Raw genomic sequence first — 24326 nt, forward strand, 5'->3', positions numbered from 1 at the left:
TGAAGCTATGGTCTGGATGTTCATAATCCCACCATCACCAAATTCATATGCTGACTCTTAATTCCTAACACAATAGCTGAAATTTCATCCAAACATTAGGGCTTAATTCAACATCCCAAGGTTTGTGAGACTCTCATCCCACCAACCCCCACCACATCTGGCCATTAGATGTCCCCAGCACAACTTCCCTTGGAGTCTATATGGGATCAGGGCTCTGCCGTAGTTACCCGCATCTTGACTGCCGGATGAACTAGAATCATGCGGACCAGTGAGAACACTTCTGCGCATGTCCGTGGGGGCACATCCAGTAATTGATGAGAGGAAAGATCTACCCCTAATGTGGGCAGTGCCATCTCCATGGGCCAGAGGCCTAGACTGAATCAAAGGGGGAGCGAATGGAATCCAGCAAAGTGCTGGCATTTTCTCTCCCTGCTTCCTGGCCACCGTGTTGTGAGTGCCTCTGACATGCCTTATTCAACCTGATGTATTGCCCCTCTCTGTGACCATGAACCATGACAATATAAAGGAATCCACGGGCTCCAGGTGATGAGTTATTACTAGTGTTGAGTGCCCAGAACAGAGGATGAAGCTCCCTTGCGTGGATACTTTCTGCTTTTATCATTTACTATTAAGCAGGGGAAAAAAATGCTTTGTGGTAAAGATTGTCTAGAGAATATAGTAGAAAGGCAGAGAACCCCTCAACCCATTTGCAGTGATGACAACCCCCTGGTCCCTGCCTAGTCTCTATGTGGAATTATGTGGTCACTGTCTCTTTCTCTACCATCATAATGACATAATGATTGCCTGTGCCATCTCACTGTATCCCTTGTGTCAAGTTAAACCCTAGAGTCAAGCGTTTCATCTGATCATGGTGAGAGCTTCAAGGAGCGGTCTTTCTACATGCCCAGGCTGAACATGTTGGACATAAAGACATGGGAGATTTTAATATTTAGTTTAATAATATCATCATAGTATTATAAGACAAAGAGGAAGATATAGATTAGAAACACCCCCCACCCCTTGAACGAAGACTTTGGCATCCTCTCTCTGACTACATAGCCCGTTGGAATTTTTAATTGTTCATAAGGAAATTGCTCATTTTGTTCTCCTGCCAAGGTGTTCAAGATCTGAACTGTTTGCCAACAACGAAAAGACCCCTGGGTCCCCAACCACGGCCAAATGTTCCTAAAGCCGGTTTGTCTTCCTCCCAGGTTATTTCCCCCACTGCCTTATCACACCACGGCTGATAGACTTCGTCAGCATCCCCAACTCTCCATCCATCTTGCATCTGCATCCTTGGCTGTGACACTTTGCGACATCAAGAGTGGAGTCTGTTTGTCTGTCTCCTGGCCTGGCTCTGTTAATCCGTCTCCTGGCCTGGCCTGTCTTGGCCACATGGCTCACTTGCTCAGCAGGACATTGAAGGAGTGCTGGCCTCTGGAGTCAGGTCCAGTCTTTGGTTTGGCTCACCCCTCTTGGGTGCTACCCTAATGACTGGCCTAAGGGAAGATGAGAGGCCAAGGGGCAGAGTCTGTCCAGCAGCAGCTGTCTTAGTCCAGGGATCCTGACAGCCAGCACAGTAGTTGGTCACAGAAGCTTGAGCCAATCCCACTGAGATTCATGAAGTCACAGAGCCTAGAAGAATCACTAACACAATGTCATACCATCAACCAGTGCTGGCTAAGGCCACAAAATCTAAAAAGTGTGTGACAGAGTAGCTGGTTATCATATGCAACCAAGTTCTTTTTCTTCCTGCCCCCTCCCCTTGTCCTTCCTGCTCCACAAAAGGTTAAGACAGCTTGATCCTGGTGAATGAATTGGGGAGAGACTTGCATGGCTGTGATGGGGCCATTTTCCTCGTTCATCTGAGTCTGTGTGATCACTATTTATGGAATATTAACTTGCCCGAAGTGACTCCATTTGATCTATGAGCTGTGTTTTCCATTGCAGTAAGCCATTTTCCTCTTACCCAGGGTGTGATTCCTCTGTGTTCCCAGGGCTTGAAGGTCATTGCTAATTGGCACGGCTGCTCAAATCTTCCCTGGGCATCACCTCACAGACAAATCTTTGTAAAGTGGAAGACTTGGGGAAAACAGCAGGATTCTGATCACCAGTGGCAGATAATTTCACTGGCTTGCCCTGGGCCTTATTTGTCAGAGATAAAATAAAGGATGGAAGCTCAGTAAACAAGCTGACTACAGAGCTGATGTGTGGGAGGATTGTCTTGAAGAGAGACTGTCAGCCATCAGGCCAGCTTATCCTTAATGGGTGCTCCGTGCCTATCTGACTTCTTGTCCAGAGATTGGCAAAATCTATTAATGAGCACTGTGGCACTCCTCACACCAGGGCCATCGGGGAGAAGAATTACCCATTTCTTTTCCCATCCCCTAATTGAACTGCTGACTGACACTTAGGTACATGAGTGGCTTCAGTGGGGATGCTGAGAGCTCTGGCACCGGAGCATTTTAGAGGGCAGCGGGCGGCGTCATTCATGTCTGCAGATCTGTTTGGATAGCTGTGGACATCTGCCAGGAGCAGCTAGCCTGGAAGGCATCTGCACAGAGACGCTTGATTGGCACTGGCCTCTGACTGTGCTTACACAGCTGAATTCTGCTGGCTGCAGTGGGCAGAGATGGAGCATACTTGATATCACAGAGGCGGGGCTTGTTTGCTAAGCCGTCCTTCATCAGCCGGGAAAGTCAGACAGGAAGCGCTCTGAAAGAGGCCTTCTGCTTTAGTCTTCAATGGCAAGAGGTAGGGGCTGCCTCCAAATTTGATTTGAAAAAACACTCAGACACGGTTGGTTGGTTGGTTGGTTGGTTGGTTGGTTGGTTGGCTGGCTGGTTGGTTGGCTGGTGAGGGTGATGAATCAAGCACAGGTCTACGGATGACTGAAGGAGTTATGGACCATCCTTTCAGCTGCTGGATTATGAGTGAAGTCTGTGCTTTCAAAACTTGCTGTTTTGTTTTGTTATTGCCGGTAAGGTCCAGCATGGCTGCTGTTTACTAGACTGTTTAGTCTGCAAAGGAGAAGGTATTGGTGTGAAAAGGAGACGGGAGAATTTGAGAGGAAGCCAGGCTTCTTTACACACCATGCTTCTTGCTCCCTAAGGTGTTCAGTTGAACTCAGCAGATGCTTTCTGGGCACTCACTCTAGGCACAGGGCGGCAAGTGTGGCTATGGCAGGTTCCCCTCTTGTGGCTTCAGAGCCACTGGTGTCCATTCTGGAAAAGCTGTTCTTCTTTCTTCCCTGTCCTGAGCTTGACCACTGCCCACTGCCTGAATCCATTTGATCTTAATATTGCTGGAAGCTGGAGTAGGGAGGGGGCTTCTGCTTCATCAAGAACTGTGTTGGGAACCCTTTTTTCTTAAATACCTACAAAAGTCAAATGTATGTTTTGATCCTTTTTTTGCCATCATTTCCCAAAGTGGCTATTAAAAAAAGGTCATAAGATAAAAACAGAAAAGACAGAAGGAAAAATTCAAGGAAGAAACAATACACAAAATATGCATCATGAAATCATACGCATTTGCTTGAGGACCACAATCTGCCTCAGAGCTTCTTTAATTCCTAGTGTAAAGAGGAAAAATCCCAACAGATATTGCAGCCACACTCTTGTTAAAAGAGGTTGCTTTGAAGATACAGTTATTCCTGAGTGGGGAGACCTTACTTTGATGGGCAGGAGAAAGAGATAGAGTAGGTTTCAGGCCAGCCAGGACTGTTTCACAGGGAAACCCTATAGCTAAAAACTGAGAGAGAGAGAGAGAGAGAGAGAGAGAGAGAGAGAGAGAATATTGTGTAATAATGTAACTCTGCATTCTCTTTGAATTTTAAGAACAGATGAAGGTTTCTAGGTTTGTTGTTGAATTCTTTCCTCCCCTATAATAGCTTGCTCAAAGAGAATGCTAACCCTGGGATTGCTACATTTCCTATATTCAATTTTTCAAATCATCATAGATCAAAAGCTAAAGGAGACTGTTAAAGTAGAATCAGGAAGGGAGAGCTGCCCTCAACTGAACACAGGAGTCCATGAGGCAGGGCCCTCAGGTGAGCACAGGAGTCCCGGAGGCGGTGCCTCAAGCAGTCACTTTGTCACCACCTGGGCTCAAGCATGAAAAGAAGAGCTTTTAAGTCAGGAGTAATCAGAGCTTCACAGTTTCCTGCTCTTTCCCTCTGGATATGATAGAATTCAAGGATTGTAAAGGGCTCAGAAAGATGAGGGGAAAGAGTATGTGTCTTCCCTGGGCCCCCTGTTCATGTCTTATTCATCTAGATCAGATGTATAGGTGCTGCAGACTGGATCTTGCGTTGACTGAGTTTTCTGTCCTGCCTGATTCCCACAGTCATTAAGTCCCAAAGAAATCACACAACAGTCTACATTAATTATAAACTAATTGGCCTAGTATCTCAGGCTTCTTATTAACTCATAACTTACATTAGCCCATAATTCTTGTCTATGTTAGCCATGTGGCTTGGTACCTTTTTCAGCGAGGCAATCACATCTTGAGTTCTCTGTGGCTGGGTCACTACTGCAGACTGAAACTTCCCTCTTCCCATAATTCTCATTGCTACTCCTCTACTTCCTGCCTGGCTACTGGCCAATCAAAATTTTATTAGAAATAATACAAGTGACAGGATAAGAGACCATTGTCCCACAGCCACCTGAAGCAGCAGAAACACAAAGAAAATACAAGAAAAGCTTGTTGCCTCCAGCCAAAACCCCAAGAAAGCAGCAGCCTACTGGGCTCCATATGTATGCAACAGAGTCAAGACAAGAGGACAGTGGCCTGCGAGCAGCAGCAGGCCCAAAGATCCACATCAGAAGCTACCCCAGAGGTGGGACTCCTCTCCCTCCTCCACACAGGAGCAGAGGGGGGCTTCTGTCTTCTTTGCCAGCGCTTCCAGAAAGGCCACTTTCCCCCCACCAAGACCAGTGGCAGAAGAAAGCCCATGACTGATAACACCCTCCACCTAATGGGCAGAATGTGATCCAAGCCTGGGCTCTGATGTTTTCCATACAGCAGTAAAAGGCACGTTAGACCAAGGGTGTTTTGAGCCTCTACCAGTGACAGAGAACCACTCAGACATCATGGATTCCTGCCTTCTTCCCAGAAACTGAAGATGCTTCCCGCCAGCAGAGTCAACAGCTCAAGCAGGATGCTCACTACCAGCTGTGGTCTGAAGAATAGCTAAGTGATCCCCATTTTGCTGGTCCCCAAATTCCTCAGATTCGTCCTAACAACAGCAGGCCCACACAAACATTGGCCTTCACCCTCCACAAAACCGGGCTCTAGCAGGAGCCCACATAGGTCTAGAAGAGCAAAAGAGACCACAGTTGTATTGCCAGGCCCAGGGAGAGCGGGGGAGGAACAGCACAGGGAAGCATCTGGGAAGTGACGGTAGAACCTACATGGGCTTAAATTCGGGGACTTTCTGATACAAAGTAAGGTTTAATGAGACCCAGAATCTCATAAATAAGCAACCAGACTCTCCAGGGCATGACTGGAAATCACTTGTCAAACCTGAATCAGGAACTCATAACCTGATTGAGAAAAGACAATGAACTGGCCCCAACATGTGTATGAATGAAATTCATGGAGAGAGATTTCAGAGTAGTCGCCATTAAGTTGCTACAACACATTTTAGCAAACACTCTTGAATCAATGAAAGATAAAAAAAAAAGAATAGGAAATAAAAGCTACAGGAAGATCAGAATAGATATTATAAGATTGAAAATAAAGTAACCAACCCCAGCCAACCTGACAATAAAACCCACAAAACCCCAAACCTAAATGTTTCTAGATGGAGTTGACAAAGAAAAGCAACTGTAGAACTGAAGGGCAGCGTAATAGAATTTGCATAATGTCAACAGTGGAATAAATGATTAAAAAAGAGCAAGCCTCGGGGACCTGCAAGACAATCACAAACACAGAAATCAAATATTTGTATTGACAAAGCTCCCAGTAGAGGAAGATGATTGTGGGGCTGAATTATTCAAGAAAATAATGAGATGAAAACAAAGAGATAGGCACATCACCTGGAGGAGGAGAGTGATCTGAATGACAATGATTTTAAATTAAAATACTTTATTACTGTTACGTGTGAGTGCGGGCACATACATGTCTCGGCACACACGTGAAGGGCAAGGGACAACCCTGTGGAGATGATCCTCTCCTTCCACCTCTATGTGGGTTCCAGGGATATTGTGTAATGATGTAATGATCTCTGGTCACCAGGCTTGTATACATGTGCTTTATCTGCCGACCTACCTCGCCTCCACAGCCGTTCGTCATCTGGGGGAGAAGGTGCAGAAAGAACCGTGTTGTGCATTGAGAGCACTGAGAGGAACCATCCATCGGTCATGTGTCCCCTCAGATGTGACAGAGGAGGAGAGGTGTTCCAGATGAAGGAAGCCAATATCATTTGCCCCTACCTATCAACCCTTGCCTACAGGAGACCCTCCAGACAGAAGGACAGTAGAAACAATGTCTTGGGACATTAGCGAACAAGGAAATCCAGAGTAGAAAAAACAGCAGTAAAGACAGAAGATATGACTTTTGATGTGGGAGGTTCTTCTGTTTTGTGTTGATTTCATTGGTTAATAAAGAAACTGCCTTGGCTTTTGATAGGGCAGAAAATTAGGTGGGTGGAGTAGACAGAACAGAATGCTGGGAAGAAGGGAAGTGAGCTCAGAAGCAATGGAGCCAACCGCCAGGTCAGACATGCTGAATCTTTCCCGGTAAGCCACCACCTTGTGGTGCTAAACAGATTATTAGAAATAGGTTAATCAAGATGTGAGAATTAGCCAAGAAGAGGCTAGAACTAACGAGCCAGGCAGTGTTTAAAAGAATACGATTTGTGTGTTGTTATTTCGGGTATAAAGTTAGCCGTGTGGGAGCCCGGCAGAACGAAAAACAGGCTTGCCCGCAGCTCTTACTACAGACTTTACTCACAAATTTCCTTTTTGATGAAGGGCAGAGCAAAACTGAGCTGAAGGGATGTGGAAGAATGCTTGATACAGTTGCACTTTAAAAATGGACAAGGCAAGGCCTGGGGAAATGGCTCAGTCAGGGAAATACTTGAAGAGCACGCATGGGGGCTAAGCCTGATCCCTGTCACCCATGCAAACTGCCAGGCATGGTGGTTGGTGGTGCATGTTAGTAATAGCCTTTCTGAGGAAGCAGAGACAAGATTCTAGGACTTTCTGGTGACCTTCAAGCCAGTGAGAGAACTTCTCTCAAAAAAAGAAAGAAAGAAAAGAAAGAAAGAAAGAAAGAAAGGAAAGAATCAATGAAAGCAAAGCTCACAATATGGAAGGGAGGAAAGGATGGAAGGAGGGAGGGAAGAATGATAGACAGATCCTCAGAAGTGTAGCAGACTTTCTTGGATCACTAGCCTTCAAATAATGACACAGAGGCTTATTATTAATTGTGAAAGCTTGGCCTTATCTTGGGCTTGTTTCTAACTAGCTCTTATAACTTTAACCCATTTCTATTTATCTTATGTGCTGACATGTGGCTCGTGACTTTTACCTCTTTTCCTGTATGTCCTGCTTGCTCTGTGTCTCCTGACATCTCTTCCTCTCTTCTCCCCAGAGTCCTTTCTGTCTCCAGAAGTCCTGCCTATTCCTCCTGCCTAGCTATTGGCCATTCAGCTCTTTATTACACCAATCACAGCAACACACCTTCACACAGCACACAAATATTCCGCAGCATAGAAGTGACATCTGAGATTGATCTCTGGCCTCTACCCACATTAACACACATGCGTGCATGCACACACACACACACACACATAGGAGCCTATGGACAGAGGACTAACATAAAGTGGAACGTTCAAGCAGTGGAAAGAAATACTGAGTGCGATGTAACGGGGAGCCAATGCTTGTTCTATGCCGAGGCTTTTATATAATCACCACAACCCTGAAATCAACACAGGGACATTCTGGCTTTATACAAAGGAAATTCAAGTCCTAAAGGTGCAGCTTGTCTGTGGTTCCTCACGCAGTTCCTCAGGCAGCAGTGCCCAAGGGCCAATGCTGGGACTCCATTGGTGCCTTTGCTCCAAATCAACAGCATTCTTGGATTTAGTTCCGTTATTTTCTAGCCTCTCTTTTCTGGATGTATTTCCTTCTGATGTCACCCTTTGTTCTCAGAGCCACACTCAGCCCTCAGCCCTCAGCCGTGGGGCAGTTCCCAGGCGCAGTCTTCTCTGGCTTTAGTGGCTTCTGTACACAAACACGCCCTTAGGGTAGATAAGTAACCCACCTGGAGATAGACAACGAGATAGCCATAGAGAGAACAAGACCAGGTAGGGCAAGGAGAATAAGGAGTTAAGGGGTGGCTCTGAGATTCGGGAGTAACTATGAAGAATGGGAAACCGGAAACTGCTCTTTCATTGACTCCCTTTTCCTTCTTATTATATCTGCAAAGTTCTAGGCTTGGCATTCCCTGGTACTTAAAATGTTTACAATGTCACAAAACCACCACTCTCTCCACCTCCAGAGCTCTCCATCATCTAAAAGAGAAACCAAGTATCATATTACTATTGACCTTTTCTCTCCCCATCTAGCCCCTGGTATTAGTTTCCAACTTTATTATCGTCTTATGAATTCAACTGCTCTTTGTCCCTGTAGTCAGTGTCATCACACAGGATTTATCCCTTTGGTCTGGCTTCTGTCACTTAGCATCATTTCAAGATTCACCCGTTTCGTAGCAGGTATGACAAACCAAAAGCCTCCCTTTTTAAGGCCAAATGATATCCCTTGTTGAGTACAGAATAGTATTTAGCTGTTCGTTCACTGGTTGGTATTTCAGTTTTTCCTACCCTTTGCCGTTGTGGCCATGACGCTATGAGCATGTGTGTGCATGTGTGTACACATTTCTGTTTATGTCCTGAGTCTCAGTCCTTTTCCCGGAAGAGCCGGGAATTGACTGTTAGATTGTAGAAGGCTGGCAGCGCCGACTTGTGCTTGCTTCATGGGAAGCACGAGGTCTGGAGTCTCACACCGATTCTGCAGAGTGACTTTGAGCTTCTCATGTGTCCTTCTTGGGTTTGGGCTACACTTTCTTACAGCTCTGACATTCTTGAAACGCTATGTGAAGAGTGCAGACAAGTTGCACTGATGTCACCTGATACTGCTGGGAATTGGGGGACCGAAGAGCAAGGTATGGCTCTTGCTTTCTGGGCTATTGAGGGTACCAAGGAGTGGGCTAAAGGTGCTATATACTCAGAGATGTCTCCCCCTTGATTTCTTTTAATGGGTTGAGTGTGGTACTGTGTGGTCAGGAAATTTTAGGCTCCGTTGCCAGTTTATGTTGAGGTACCAACTTTCAGTTGGGCACTTAGCAGCACCTGGGGTCTTGATTCCCACTGTTTCTTAGATACTTGATTGACTGTGCAGCTGGAGAAAGGTGGCTGGCCACTGTCTGGTGGCCGCGCCACCCAGAGAAGTTCTGAGGCTGTTCTGTGGACCGTTGCCCTCCTCTGCTCTGCACTTTGCACTACAGAACCAGTGTGTTCTGAGATCAAAGCCTCCATTCGAGAACAAACCATTCGAGGAGGCACCAAGGAACAAGGGCATAGAAGGAGGTGAGGATCCAAAGGATCTTATTATGCCTCTAATGCCATGTTGCAGAAGCAGCAGGCATCACCAAGCATAGTAGGGGCCGTATGTACCCCTGCTATGCCTTTTCTGCCAGGCAGCTCTCCATAGTGTTTATTATATGACCGAGTCCTAGGAATCATCCAAAAGCTCCTGGCCACTCTGCCCCGAGGAGTCCTGCCTTCTATATGTAATTTTTATATGTTCTTCTCTCCACGTGATAAAGACAGGGCATGACTGAACATTTTTTCCACTGTGTCACATGGATGTCTAATGTTTTGGGGTTGCTCACATATTCTTCCAGCCAAGTTCATTATTGGGTGCTGAGGAAATCCACTTCTCATGTAATAAAATTAAATTTTTGCAAGCCGATGAGGCTGCGCTGTCTGTAGCCCAATGTATTAGGGTATTCCAAAAGAAATCTACAGGGCAATGATGAAGTGTCTACTCATTAAAGGTTAATAAATGGATAGTATAAGACATTTATTCATTTTCATATAAATGTAGTGCCTGCCCGTTATCAAGATGTATTCCCAAAATTCAGTCTTATGTGCTTAAATTGAGAAGTTACAACGAATAAGCTTTATCTTTATAGCTGCCACTGGTGTCATATTTATATGCATGCTGCCTCACCAACACTTTAACAGCTGAATAGCAACATAAATCGAATAACTTTAAAGGCTATATATGTTTCCTTCTAGTAAAGTGTGCATTCATTTCCATTATAACCTCATTTCTATAAAAGATCAGCTGCAGCAGAATTGACTCCAAATGGACTCAACCATTGCCTCTCTTTCCTATTTGACACACGCAACCCATTATTTTAGCTCCCTCTATTATCACTGTGAAATAACTGGACAGTCAGACAGCCATGAAAATATGGTGGAAGTTTGTGCTCGGTGAGTGGGTATCTTGGATGTCTTGCCCACATTTATTGATCTATAGCCTTTACGTTAACTAGTTTTACAGTGCGTTTTCAAAAAGCAGCCCCCACCCTCAAGGATCCAATCATTGCTAGTGAGAGCTCCAAATCCTGCGGACTTGGATTTGAAGGAGCTGTGCGATCCACTGAAGTCATTATCGTTCAAGACTCTATGTCTCCATCTCACAAGGAGCGTAATCAGACCTCACATTGTACACTGTGCACATGCATACACGCAATACTGCATGTGGAGCCCTAGAGTGCCTCCCCCAAATTGTAAAAGTCGATCCGAATTGCTATGGCTTTAAAAAGTTGGGAAAAAAAAACTATTCTAAATTAATGTTTTCACATCCACCCCCCGAACCTTATTTTACAAGGAAGAATTAAAGATCTAGTATATGTCACGTGGACTGGGAGCTTGCTTTGTTTCTTGCTTTGGCTCAACTAAATGGGAGGGCTGCGAGAAGCATAAGATGACATCACAGGAGCAGAAGGTAAATACTGGCTCTTTGATCAGAAAAGACAGGGAGAGGGGGCCCAGAGAGAATGGGTGACAGGTACAGCTGGACAGGAAGAAAAGCTGTGGCATCCACAGTGCAACAGGGTAACTGTATTAACCATATGCTTCTTTTCTTCTTTTGCCACTGAGAGAACTACTGATAGAGAAGGCTCCATTACTGTGTGCCTGTAGTGGGGCCAAACATCACAACAGGAAGAGCTAAGTCAATTGCCTTGTGGAGGTAGAGAGGGAAAGAGAAAGGCCATGCTCTAGTAAGCTTCGCTACTTCCACCCACCAGGCCCACAGTTCTACACCATCTGAAGTACAAATTTATCAGTGGACTGTTCCGCTGATGCAGGAGGAGTACTCAGGATCTGTTCGCCTCTCCAAGCCCACCTGGGAATGCTGCCTGAACTATGGTTCTAGCTGTTGCTGAATATTTGTTTACACTGTCAAGATGTATCTTTGCCAAGGCACCTTCTGATTGGTTTGATAAAGAGCCGAATGGCCAATAGCTAGGCAGGAAGAGGTTACCTGGGACATCCTGTGACAGAAGAGGACTCTGGGAAGAAGAAAGGCAGAGTCACCAGCCAGAGATGGAGAGGAAACAGGAGACGCAAGATGGAAGAAAGGTAATGCCATGTGGCAGAAAGCAGATTAATATAAATGGGAAAATTTAAGTTATAAGAGCTAGTGAGACCAGCCTAAGCCAATGGCCAAGCTTTTATAATTAATAAGAAGTCTCAGTTTTGTTATTTGTAAGTTGGTGGCTGATGAAAGAACAAGTCACACCAAACCTTCAATATATGGAAGGACCTTTCACATTCAAACCACAATAATGACTTTAGTTAACGACAATGTATATTTTTTTAAAAAAGTGATATAAGGATTTTGAATATTTTTTCTTCATAAAGAAACAATGTTTGAAATGATGGATGTGCTAATTATATTATGATCATTACTTGTATGCATATATATCACACAATACTCCATAGACACATAACATTATTAGGTCAGTTAAATTTTCCTGATATATTATATATCACCCACTATATACTGTCTCTTCTGCCCTCAAATCCCTTCCAGTATGTGTATGTATATATATATATGTGTGTGTGTGTGTGTGTGTGTGTGTGTGTGTGTGTATACAATAAGTACATACCAAATATACATTCATATACTCACACACACATATATTCAGTAAATGAGAAAAAAGATTTGGTAATTCACATGGGTAGCCTCTGTAGAACTTGAGACCATGTACAAATGCAAGAATTTGTGAAATTAGGGGGGTGGAGAGATGGCTCAGAGGTTAGGAGCATTGCCTGCTCTTCCAAAGGTCCTGAGTTCAATTCCCAGCAACCACATGGTGGCTCACAACCATCTGTAATGGGGTCTGGTGCCCTCTTCTGGCCTGCAGGCATACACACAGACAGAATATTGTATACATAATAAATAAATAAAAATAAATAAATAAATATTTTAAAAAATTGTGAAATTAGATGTGAGGAGGTCTGTCACAACACTTTTTTGTTTCTGTTTTTTACAAGTCAGAAATGGAGGCATATCGTACACATCACAAAATGAAAGATGGAGTTGAGATTGGAGTTGGGGACCCTTGAACACCAGGTCAGTATCGTTCAGGCTCAATTTCCCAAGCATTGTTCAGTTAACTCCCTGGTGTTGCTCTAATAGAAACCCTGCTATTTTTCCCTACTTTTCATTGTCATAGAAAAGGATAGGCTTAGTGAACACGGTGGAGAAAACAGCCTTGGAAGTGTAGACACGTCCTGCACAACAGGTGGCTTCCGCAGCTGATGGACACATTTCTAACTGCAGGTCACAGAGTTTTTGATCTTCTGCTGAAAATTAAATATTCGGTTTCCTGGCAATACAAAATTCTCCCCCCCACTCTTTGCTACTCCCAAAGGAGGGACAAACAGGAAGAGAAACCAAACAGATGGTTCTGCTCTGGTTCTTCATCTATTTCGTAGAATTCAGGCAAAAGTAGTTGCTAACTCCTAATAAATTAAATGCTAATTCCTAAATAAATTAAATTAAATCTGAATCGTTTTAACCCCTCTGGTTAACTGAATTTCTCCGTCAGGGTTACTTATTGCCATCCATGTAGCAGTGCATGCGGCAACATGATGGGAAGATTGTGGTGTGTGCGTTGCCTAGTGACGAGTGTCCACGTCATACAGAGTTAAGGATGCTCGTAAGGTGTTAGCAATTGTCACCATTTTATGTCACTTCAGCCTCCTGCTTTCAAACTCCAAGTGGGACCTACTCAGTGTGATGAGGCTCTGTCCAGCACAGACAACACTCCTAAAAGCTTGAGAGAGACCATGTGACCTCTGTTTTTGCTTTTGCATCTAGAAAATGCAAGCAGTGCTATCTACCCTAGTTCTTAGAGTTCAAACGTGATCATATAGGTGATGTGGTGTGATGTTTCACGAGGAAATGTGAATAAATGTCTAGTCATCCAAGAGAGGACATCAATTTCACCCACGTCTAGCTTTGTGAACCAATGAGTTTATTGGAATCACTGGAGCAGGGGTGAGAGGGGCTACCTACAAGAGCATGAGTGAGGGCTACTTACAGGGGCAGGGGTGAGGGCTACTTACAGGGACAGGGATGAGGACTGCTTACAGGGGCAGGGGTAAAGGTTACTTACAGGAGCAGGGGTGAGGGCTACTTACAGGGGCAGGGGTGAGAGCTACTTACAGGGGCATGGGTGAGGGTTACTTACAGGGGCATGGGTGAGGGTTACAGGGGCATGGGTGAGGGTTACTTACTGTCTTGGAATCTCAAAGAAGCGGAGTTCTGATATGAGGGAAAGTGGCTACAGCTGTGGTGGCAGCAAGATCGTTGCACCTTCCATTAGGGTAGTGAGATGTAGAGGCAGCGAGGCAAAAAATAATGCTTTTCTCTTGGACTCCCTTTTACGTGGCAGCTGCCAGAGGGTGCCATTATCACATAAGGTGGGGGCCCCACTTTCAATAACTTGGTCAAGAAGGTCCCTCACATGGGTGCCTAGCTGATTCCAAATGTGGTCAAGTTAACAACCAAGATCAGCTGTCACTTTGGGGGAGGAGGTCATGAGTTCTGTCACTTAGCACCTTTCTGAAGCTTGTAAGTTTTCTAATCTTCCTCCATCTTGAGATCCCTGCTTCTGGAGGGAAGGTTTCAATTTGAAGGAAATTATTTCAAAGCAGTAATGTTCAAAGAAGGAAATTGGCATCCTGACAACTGGTACGATAATAATGAGAGGTGATGATTTCAAAACAGAGTATAAGGGAAAGCCACCAGCATGGAGGAAAAGTTAAGGGTCATGGAAAACCTCAAAGGGAAAGAAGGATGGTCTGGCCCCCAAGGTGCCCTTTTGTGAAGGTACTTTCTCCATTTATTTGCTTTTCAACTTTCAAAAGAAGCACTATAAAGTTCTTAAGTATATAATGTAGCGATAGTAAGTACATTCCCCTCATTTACAGCCGTTCACCTGGTCTGCTCTGTTGCCCAGGTGTTTGAAAGTGAGTCCCACTTGCTGAAATATTTCAACCCTAAGTAGATCTCCCTAGGTAAAGGATTTCCCCTATGTAACTGCAGTGTTTTTCCTAGATGCTCCTGTTTCCTTCTAACGAGTATCAACGTCATCACCTTCATTAAGAATTCCGATGTCATTGTGGCTTTCCCCATCCCATCCGGAAGCACAGAGGGACAGTGAGGCTGCAACTGATCCTGTCAGTTTGCTGTTGGTTGGTTGGATAATATCTTGCAATCCTCTTCATGCAACTAATAAATATCCCATAAGGTCATGAGACCATATGATGTATTCAGTGGCTGAAGCATCTGCCCATGACCCTTGCCTGAATCAATGATTACACTGATAGGTCTTAAGTTTAATTTGTGTTTTCCTAATGATTGATCCGTTTCCAACATCTAAGGTCAGATCCAATTCTTGCTATTGTTGTTACTGCCTGAAAATGTGAAACTAATGAAGATCATCTAATTCCATGAAAATATTTTTTCATGAAATGGAGCATATGTTAGGAAAATGGCCAAAAACTCATCATGCAGTTATAGTTCAGAAATCAACATATATTTTATGGAAAGAATAACCACTGCACAAGATTTAATATTGTCCATGATGTTCAGCTTTTGTAGTTTGTAGAAGAAACACTGTAATATGTCATTTAACATCATAAAGGAATCTCATGTCTGTCCACTGATAACTCATTGGCAATAGACCACAGCTGTTCCAAGGCAGCTCGGGAAAGGGGGAGAGAAACTCACAAGCCAACCATCTGACTTCAATTAGGGCCGAGGAGAGTCCCTGAGTGCACAAAGATGAGGTCTTCTGCAGGTCAGAGCATTATCCTGGAACTTGAAAAGAGGCAGCACACAGACCATAGAGGTGAAGGTTAGCTAATGCCTTAAAGAATTTCATAACCCAGAAATGCTCTTCTCGCCCTTTTCTGGAAAATGGCCCCTTGCTATGGCTATGGTCAACACTCATTTTGTACAGTAAAATGTTTCCTAGTGCTGAAGGTTCTCCAGTATCAGAGCGCAGATATCTTTTGCTGAACTTGGGGGAGCTGTAAGTTAATAAGATCAGGGTTTTGGTTTAGGTTCAACACCTTTGAGGCATCCATTAGTGACATTATTGACAAATATTTGATATGTGCTAATGTCCATGGCAGAAGGCAAGCACTTGAGAATTGTTGAAGATAAATACATCTAAAGCCATGAAATTGAGAGACAGTCAGCTCAGAATAAGCTATAAGCTCAGAACAGGGCATGGTGTTCACATCTGTCTCATATAGATGCCATTTAAAGTCAAGAAACTGAAGTGGAGGAGGAAGAGAAGGGGTTAAGGGAACCTGGGACGGGTCTATAGCATGTCAGTGTTATGAGATGAAGGAGGCACAAATGGAACCGGTAAAGGGGAGTAAGGAACAATGAGACGTTGAAGGACAATTAAGTATACAGTGTCTTATAGAACAAGAAAAGAAATCATTTCCTTAGGAAGGAATAGATCTGCTATGCATTCTAGCACCCATAGGTCAAGTTCCAGGGGTACCCAGAATAGGCAGCAACATGGAAGTCATTGGTAATATTCGTAGGCAAAGGTTTAGTGGTGTGTTAGAGTCCACAGACTAGCTGGAGAGAATTTAAGTGACAATGGGAAGGTGTGGGGTTGGACCGTCTATCAAGGAGGCTTTTTGTTGTTGTTGTTGTTGTTGTTGTTCTAATGATAGGCAAGGAAGCAAAAGAAGAGACAAGTGCTGTGAAAAGAAGCAAATTCAATTTTGCATTCTACTTTTAGGGTAACAAGTGTAATGCCGTGGGTGTGTACTGCTGGGATGGGCCTGTTACAGAAGAGAAATTGTTGCTGCCGAATAAAACAGGATGAGACCACATGTGCATGCATATGTTAGTCTAGGAGCAGAATAAGGTCAATTCCATAACAGGGTGGGTGGAGAGAGAAGGGCATGAATCCCAGATCCTGGCAGGCAGGAAGAAGTGACTGTGAGAATTTGGGAATTGTCTTGCAATGCTCCTAATGTGTTTTCCGGTAAAGTGGGAATCAAGATCATTGGCCAAGAGTCACAACACAACAGGTGCTAGAGATCTGAGCACCATGAGTGAGGGAAGCAGTCATCTGTAAGAGCAGATAGCATCAGCAAGACCGGCAAAGGAGAAATGGTACAAATCACAGACTCAGATCACAATGAAACCATTAAGGCAAAAAGTTCACTTTCCTGAACTTTGTATTAAATAACTTTGGGGTAAAAGAGAAAAAGTCAAAACCCTAAATATTCAGAAGATAAAGACATGAAAAGCTACATGTAAAGTCTCTGCCCCAGGGACTGTGTAGGGTGTGTTCCAGAGATGCGCAGGCTTCAGTATGAGGCTACCCATGACTTCCATTACTATACTAACCAATTGCAGAAAGAGAATCATCCTGGTCTCCTAGATGTTGAAAAAAAAAAACTAATGAAATTCATCATCCACCCACGCTTCATTCCTAACAAATTTAATGTAAATATTGCAATATTACTACTGCTGTGTTCTCTTTTCTGAAGTTACTAGCTAGCTCATACAATTATGTAAGAAACAGAAATCAAAAATATAAACCCTGAAAAGAAGAAAGTAAAATTATTATTTGTGAATGGCAGGATTGTTTACTTGGAAAACCTCCATGTGTCCACTCAAAACCTATTGGAAGCAATGACAAGAATTGAAGCAGTGTGGTGTCCACCCACAAGTAAACAGCAAGTCAATATAACAAAACAAGGAGCATCACAGATGTTGAGATGCATGCAGAGCTTTTAAATGCATAGAGAGAGGATGAATATGCACCTAAAGAATTTCAGATATGATTAATAATTAATCTCAAATTATTGGAAGCAACTGATTATACAATGAACGGTGTTTGGATCGTTGGGTAATATTTGAGAAAACTACCCTGTGAGGCCAGGTGATCCCACAGCTTTCCTCTTATACCTATGTTCTCATCTGGATCAGAACTTCCAATGCCCAACGAGAGATGAAGCCATAAAAGGAGGTGTGGGATGACGGACAGCTAACCTCAAGGACATTTGGAAAAAGAAATACATGTGAACATCTACTATTTTATATAAGCTGCACACACACACACACACACACACACACACACACACACACGTCCATATAAAAGAGTTTGAAATGCCCTACATGGACGAGTGCTTCTTTCAGAATCCATAGAATTCCAAAAAAAAAATCCCATTTTCAAATTGGGTGGTGGTGGCACACTCCTTTAATCCCAGCAGATTAATTAATTGGGAGGCATAGGCAGACGAATCTCCGAGTTTGAAGCCAGCCTGGTCTACAGAGTTTCAGGACAGCCAAGGCTACACAGAGAAACCCTGTATTAAAATAAAAAAAAATAGCATCCATTTCCAGATGTGAAAGGCCTAGTCAGGGGTGTCCCTGAGACCCCCAAATGAGGCAGACTATTACCTTTGCTCTTCGTTGTCCACCATAGCTGGATGGTAAAACTCCGTTTCTGAAAACATGACATCCTTTGGTCACAGGACATGGAGAAACCGAGTTGGCACTGACCAAGAGCTTCCACCCCTTGGCTAGTTTCAGAGTACCAGAGGCTATGCGGGCTGCTGGGGGAAGATGGCACCAACGATCTTACCTAGCTAGAAACTCCACAAGCGACAATAAACTTCCACCGTGGCAAGATATGCCCTTGGGTGCCATAGTTGATTTGACTCTTGTAAGCTAAAGGACCCAGCTCTTTTCACTGGGTTTAAGGCCCGCTCCACAGAAGGAAACCTGTGCCTGATGCTGGAAATTTGTCGAAGAAGCCATGGTTAGGAGCTCACAGCCATGTCTGCGAGTAAACAATGGAGCAAACCTATTGTTACTGGTGTTCTGCTAAACCAATGGCTCTTGACCTGTGACCCCTGGGGTCACCTATCAGATTATGACTCATTATGACTCATAACAGTAGCAAAACTGCAGTTATGAAGCAGCAATGAAATAATTTTATGGTTGGGAGTCACCACAACATGAGGAACTGTATTAAAGTGTCACAGCATTAGAAAGGTTGAGAACCAGTGTGCTAGACCAATATCATAGCCAACTGTCCCTCGAAATGCCTATCTCTCTACTTATTGATGAGTGTAGTTTTCAGACCTGATCATAGAAGTTTCTTTGTGTAATGGATGATAATGTGGAAAGTCACATCTGGTCACAGTGTAAAAAAATAGGTGTCGGTGGAGTGGGCAGTCACAAGTGGGACATCTGAGGAACACCTCATCCTCACAAGGCTCAGGGACCATCGCAGGTGAGGGGAAGAAAACAGTAAAAGACCCCTCACCTATGAGTAAACAAGTGGCATAAACTGGACTGGGTGGCTCATTTTTTTTATTAAAAAACAGGAAGTAGGAATCTACGGATCATGGAGTAGAGACATTTTGGGGGGATAGAGGGTGAATGGTATCATATTATACGATGCTTTGTATGATATTTTCAACAAATCTTATTAATTCTTTACAATTTAAATATAACTTAAAAATCCTAGGCATATGCTTATATACCCAAGGAACTGGTGATGCTGATCATCTCGGGAAGGGCACAAGGTATGTAGAGCCTGGATAGGAGAAGTTCTAAATTATTTAAACAGAAGCAAATTAAAAAATAAATAATAACATAGATAAGCATAAATAATCAAGATAGGTTGGGTTTCTAAAAATTATTTAATTTATTTTTATTTTATGTGTATGCATATATATATAAGTGCACCATAGCTGCAATACCCATGGAGGCCAGATGAGGGAGCTGCATCTCCTGGAAATGGGGTTACAGAAGCAGTGAGCCACCATAAGGGTGTTGGGAACCAAAGTGAGGTCTCCTGAAAGAACAGTAAGTTCTCTTAGCCATGGAGTTTTCGCTCCAATCCCACAATGTAAGATTGTTGTACATAGTAGGTACTCAATAGAATATAAGTCTTTAGGGATATGAAATTAAGCAGATTTTTAGTCCTGGTGGAAAGCCTTCATTCTCTCTCTTCTGAGCTCCCAAAGGAGGCTTGAGGGACCAATGACAAGTAGAAAGTAAATGAGGTGGGACAGTGAGAGAGTTGTAGAATATTAATTTAAGGTGTGTTACATTTGTTCATGCTGTAGAATATTTGTTTAGTGATGCAAAGATGTGCTGTATTCATTTATTTCACATTTGTTTAACTCTGTGAAACTGTGCTGCTTTGCCTACCTAAAACACCTAATTGATTCAATAAAGAACTGAACAGCCAATAGCAAGGCAGGAGAAAGAATAGGCAAGGCTGGTAGGCAGAGAGAATAAATAAGAGGAGAAATCTTGGAAGAGAGATTGAGGAGCAAGAGAAAAAGAGAAGAGGAGGACATCAGGGACTAGCCACCTGGCTACAGAATCAGCAATGGAGAAAAAAAGGAAGAAAGGGGACAGAGAGAAGGGAGGAAAAGAGGGAGGGAGGGAATGAAGAAAGGAAAGAAGGTAGGTATATGCAATAAAGAAAGATAAAAGCCTAGAGGAAAAGGTAGATGGGATAATTTAAGGAAATAAGCCAAGCTAAGGCTGGGTATTCATAAGTGATAATAAGTCTCTGTGTATTTACGTGGGAGCTAGGTGTTAAGTACCCCCAAAAAGAGTAAAGAAAAAAAAACATCTACAGAGAAACAGTCTAGGGAGGTTACACAGTCTGTAAAAACGCCTGTCACCTAGGTATTCAGACCCAAGCTAAATCCCGGAACCCACATGAAAAGCTGTGTGCAGTGGCACTTGCTTGCAATCCTAGCACCAGAGAAACAGAGATCTCTGCAGTCTGCTGGCCTGTGCAGTATAACCTAATTAGTGAGCCCCGAGACCTAGCAAGAGGCCCTTTCTCAAAAAGGAAAAGAGCAACAGATAGACAAAAACAAAGGTGAGTGATTCCTGAAAAACATACCAAGCCTGATCTCTGGTCTCAACACTCTAGCAGACACAAGGAAGGCATAGGTGAGCGCGCACACACAAGTGCGTGCACACACACACACACACACACACACACACCCAGTCACACGGTTTTATCATTCCGCACAATGCTTAGCACAGTATAAGCACCTAACAAATTAAACCAGAATAAATAAATTTTTTTTCCCATCTAGAAGTGATATCGAGAATTGCAAGGTCTACAAAGTAGCCTCTGAAAAATGCCCACAGCTCGGTGTCAGCTCTGACACTCCCTGCTCTCCATGTCGACAACCAAGGACGAGGTCACCCCTTGCGCTTGTTCTGGGCAGAGCGTACACAGTCTGGCTTTGGTCGTTTTCCTAGTTTTTATTTTGTGTTACTTCTCTGGTCTCCGGTGTGGACTACTGTTCTCCAGCTGACACATTCTCCGTGTGACACAGACAAACCATTCATTTCTGTGTTGGGAATCTTCCTGAAGGCTCCAGAGAGAGAGAGGAGCAGAAGAACATTTTCAGAGACTGTTCGGTTGGTGAGGGAACAGATCTACAGGCCGGGTCTGCATCTGGTCTGAGTACATAATGTCAGGTGACTTCCAGCAAGTTCCAATATCTTTCAGCGGGGGCTGTGTGGGTATCAGTTAATGCTACTTGGTGGGAAGCAATTATTTTTTTCTTCCTAGTTTTATTCGTTTAATTTCTGGTCCTCCAGCTCTCACTCCTTCTGCCTCCACTCAGACCTTTCTCTCCCTTTTTCTTAAAGCTGAAAACCAACAGCGGTCCCTGTTCAGTTTGCCACACACTGGTCCCAAGAAAACACCCCTGCTGATTGCCGCCCGCCACTCCTGGAGCAGTTTTATACCAGGGTGTCTCCAGCTCGCAGGAGACTGGGTTTGTCGAAGTCATTTTCTGGCTGCCTGGCTGGATTGGAGACTCAGGTTTGGGGCTTAAGTCCGGACAATCAAACCCTCACATAGCTTGTCAGAGTTTGAGAAGCCGGCCCAAACGGGTCCTGAATTAGCAGTGCCTCTCGGTCCCTGCAGATGTTGGCAAAGTCTTTAAGTTTCACCCTTGTCAGAGATAAACTCTACAGCCATGTGGTTCACAGGAGAAGTACCGGGGCCTCTGAAAATGATTCTCTATCTGATGGCTGACGTGGTAGAAGTGGTTTTGTACCTCGCCACTGATTTTAGGATGCAGATTATTGGCGAGCAATTCATTTAATACTCATACCTTCTTTTATGGGCCTGATTGAAATAAAATGGTAGCTGGAGTTGCATTAGAGCTCCCCGAATGGGGTGTCCGCAGAACTGGAAAGAAAATACTCTTGAGTACGCTATGCCGAGCCCGCAAGCCTAACGGCTTCCTTCACTCTTCCATAGACACGTTTTTGGGGGAGCCTTTTGTTTTTGTTTTTGATTCTCTTCCAATTTGCATGTTTACCAAAATCCCGAGGAAAGAAAAATAAAACAATTAAATTTTTTCTATAATCCATTTCAGTCAGAAATAGAGAAGAGAGAGAAAAATTTGTAGCTTTCAAACCCCATTAGTTTGCTAATGGTACTTTCGTCCGATGACAGCCAGCACACTGATAAGATGCTGCAAACATCCCTGGTGAAGGAAGAGGACCATTTATAGGCCCCACTCTGTCTCTGCAGCTTGCACATGTTTTCAAACATAATTTCATGCCTGCTTTCTGACAGCTCATTAAACAAAGGCCTCTTGGTGGCTATATTGCCCGTCTCCCTGCTGAGACAGCAACATATTTACGGCCTTCGCAGATTGCTGGCTGCTGGCGCCTTCTCTTGCCCATGGCCTGCCTGCCAACTGCTTATCAGTCTCCCCACAAAGGTGACATCGGCCTGCGTTTGTTTAGGTAGCGATGGTCCCGGTTTGACCCTTGGAGGCCAGCAGCCGACTGATTAGAAGGGCGCCTGCGCTGGCTAGATAAAGGCAATCACGCTTGGAGACAGCCCGGGATGCTGAGCCTCGCCAGGCTGTGGGCTCCCATTCAGCCGCACGCAGACAGTTCGTTAGCTCGACAGCTGGCAGCGGGCAGACCTTGTGGGATTTCTGCCTCACAGAAAGCAAACAAGGCTTCGGAGTGTTGGGAGCTATCAGGGGCTGCGTACAAGGGCGATCAGAGCGGCCTGCTCTTCCTAATCACCTGCCCCCTGACTACCATTAAACTCACATTACACATCTAAGCCCATAAAGGGCCCTCTGAATGCAAGGCCGTATACCGACTTCTTACCCCTTCCTCCTTCTCTTGCCAGAAGCGTTTTTCTGGAGTCCTGGGAGGACGGATGAAGACATCTTGGCTCCAGCAAGAGGCTGAAGGCTGTTGCCATCTGCCATTTCGGGAGCTGACAAAACGGGTAACAGGTTTCTGACTCTGAAGTCTCCTGGGGTGCCCTGTGTTTTACCGCTAGCTCTGAGAGTGAAAAGTGGCGGGGGAGGGGGAAGCAGCCGGGGAATGGGGCAGGAGGTAATCCAGTCCTCTAAGTGAATAGTGGGGCTCCAGAGACAGGATTTTCTTCAAGGCTTGGGGTACCCTTAGCCCCCCAGGAAGGGTCTCTGGAATGGAATTAGGATGAAAGGGGAGCATAGATCGGGGTGTGCCTGTGTTTGCTTTTGGGGCAGATGATGATAACAGCCATGGCATTTCGGGCTCCTTCGGTGAAGGAGGTGATGTGTTCGACATCTCCACAGAAAACCCCATCTCATGTAAATGGGATACCACACAGAGGGAGGCGTGGCACAGATGAAAACAGAGACGGCTGAGAGATAGGGCGAGGCTCTCATCACCAACTGAGTTAGGCTCTGGCGTTTTCCAAGGTCCCCCGCTCAAAAACTTCATGTCTCTGCAGAATGCACCCCTACACCATCGTCAGAGTTTGCTGCCACCTCTCTTCCCGTTTGGGCCTTGGCGGACCAGTGTAGGTGCGCATCTAATGGAAACATGGTGAATGCTGGTGAGCGCAGATAGTCTACGTGAGGAGGTCCCTTGAACAAGGGATTGGCAATCTTCCATGCCTTTTTCTTGCTCAGTGGAATGATCCAGAACATAGGTGTTCAATCCATGAGGATTAATGAGAGAAATGAGTGTTGGGTTCTAATCCTGTTTTGTGTGACTTATCTTAAATTGCATTGATACCTCCCTGTCCTATAATCCTCCCAAAAGAAACCCAGGGATACATTTTAAATAAAATTTTTGTTTCTAATAATGTGCCCCAAGTGCTGCTTACTGGCTTGCTCCCTACGGTTTGCACAGTCTTCTCTCTTATATCACCCAGGACCACCTAACCAGGGGTGCCACTATCCACAGTGGGCCGGGCCCTCCCACATCAATTATAGATCAAGAAAATATTCCACAGGCTTGTTGTCAGGTCAATCTTCTGGAGGCGGTTTCTCATTAGCGAGTCTGTCTTCCCAAAGACCCTTGGCTGTGTCAAATGAACAGAAAACTAACCAGCACACTTGCTCCTAAATCATTTGGACTCTTGTTTCTAGCTCAAGCCTGTAGTTTTATTCACTGTGTAGTTTCGGAAAACCGATCTCTGCTCTGGGTGTGAAATGCTGCAGCAGGAACTCAGAACCTTGCGGGTATCCGGCAAAGGCCTTGCCACTGAGGACGTCCCCAGGCCCAGCTTAGTTCTTTGTGCATGTCGTTTGGGGTGACGGCTGATCTGGAAAGTAAGAATCATGGTTTCCATTTCATGGATGAAGAAAACAAGACCCAGAAAACGTAAACAACGTTCCTACAACGTCACATGTCATAGCCAGCAAGTAACAGAGACAAGACACGAAATCTAAA

The sequence above is a fragment of the Microtus oregoni genome, unplaced genomic scaffold (assembly GCF_018167655.1).
Source record: "Microtus oregoni isolate MIOR12 unplaced genomic scaffold, Mior012 000064F_ref0000363, whole genome shotgun sequence".
NCBI lineage: Eukaryota > Metazoa > Chordata > Mammalia > Rodentia > Cricetidae > Microtus > Microtus oregoni.